Below are 1,622 nucleotides of genomic sequence, written 5' to 3' on the forward strand. Positions count from 1 at the left end.
GGGTTTTCTCTGACATCCCTGAGGGATGCTAAGTTGTAAGCACTTTTGTATTTTGAAATATGGAGAATTAATAACCTCTGTTATTAGGGAAGAGAAGGTGGTATAAATGTCCCATATCAAAATTCTGAACTTCTACTGTACATATGTTCCTCAATTCACGTGAGGTTATGTCCTGATAAATTCAATGCAATTTGAAAGTATCTTAAGTCAAAATGCGTTAATACACCTAATCTACCACGTACAAATATTTTTTATTATAATTTGTTATATATGACAGCAGAATGCATTACAATTCATATTACACATATAGAGCACAATTTTTCACATCTCTGGTTGTATACAAAGTGTATTCACACCATTGGTGTCCTCATACATGTACTTAGGGTAATGATGTCTATCTCATTTCACCTTCTTTCCTACCCCCATGTCTCCTCACTCTCCCTCCCACCCCTTTGAACTATCTAGAGTTCATCTAATTCTCCCATTCTCCCCCTCTCAACCCTACTACAAATCAGCCTCCTTATATCAGAGAAAACATTTGGCATTGGGTTTTGGGGATTGACTTATTTCACTTAACATTATATTATCCAACTCCATCCATGCCATGATTTTATTCTCTTTTAATGCTAAGTAATATTACATTGTGTGTATATAGCACATTTTCTTTATCCATTCATCTACTGAAGGGCATCTAGGTTGGTTCCACAGTTTAGCTATTGTGTATTGTGCTGCTATAAACATTGATGTGGCTGCATCCCTGTAGTATGCTGGTTTTAAATCCTTTGGGTATAGACCGAGGAGTGAGATAGCTTGATCAAGTGGTGGTTCCATTCCCAGTTTTTGAGGGAATCTCCATGTTGCTTTCCATCTTAGCTGCACCAATTTGCAGTCCCACCAGCAATGTACGAGTGTGCCTTTTTCTCCACATCCTTGCCAGTACTTACTATTGTTTATATTCTTAATAACTGCCATTATAACTGGAATGAGATGAAATCTTATAGTAGTTTTGATTTGCTTTTCTTTAATTGCTAGAACTGTTGAACATGTTGAAAAATGATGGTTTGATGCCATGAAGTTTGTGGCGTGCCTTAATCGGATGTGTGTTGTCATGCCCTAGAACCTCTTCCATCCTTGTCAAGGGGAATGCTAACCTTATCTCCTTTCATACAACACCACATATCAGATCTTAACAGCACAATACAACATAGAGTGTCAGTTGTTTACCTAGTGGTCCTTTGGCAGACTGGCAGTGAAGGCTCTCTGCCCCTGCTGAGCATCACAAGAGTATTATAGCATGCATTACTAACCCAGGAAAGGATCAAAATTTGAAATGCAAAGTATGGAGTTTACTGGACATGTACCACATCCCCTCAGAAAATCAAAAACCTCATAAGTCAAACCATAAGTTGAGGACATTCTGTATTTAAATCTACTTTAAAGGCATTTTTTTTAAGAATTATTACAAGCAAATCTACCAACTGCTGCAGCATTTAGAGACTTTATCAAGATTTAAGGCTTTGTAAATAAAGTAGTTCAGGAGTCAGTGTAGAACTTCATATTCTGAATAGCAATTGATGCATAGCAAATTATCCAGAAACATATTGAGTTAAATGAACAAAATT

At 36.8% G+C, this 1,622-nt stretch overlaps 1 non-coding gene across 1 annotated transcript; it reads right to left on the reverse strand.

Annotated features, from left to right (window-relative positions):
* Window positions 1-1,048: 1,048 nt before the first annotated feature.
* On the reverse strand, window positions 1,049-1,173 carry LOC113185491 (U6atac minor spliceosomal RNA). Its single transcript, XR_003301137.2, has one exon. It is a non-coding gene; the product is annotated as a U6atac minor spliceosomal RNA (small nuclear RNA).
* Window positions 1,174-1,622: the final 449 nt, after the last annotated feature.

Source organism: Urocitellus parryii, chromosome 15 (genome assembly GCF_045843805.1).
Source record: "Urocitellus parryii isolate mUroPar1 chromosome 15, mUroPar1.hap1, whole genome shotgun sequence".
Lineage (NCBI taxonomy): Eukaryota > Metazoa > Chordata > Mammalia > Rodentia > Sciuridae > Urocitellus > Urocitellus parryii.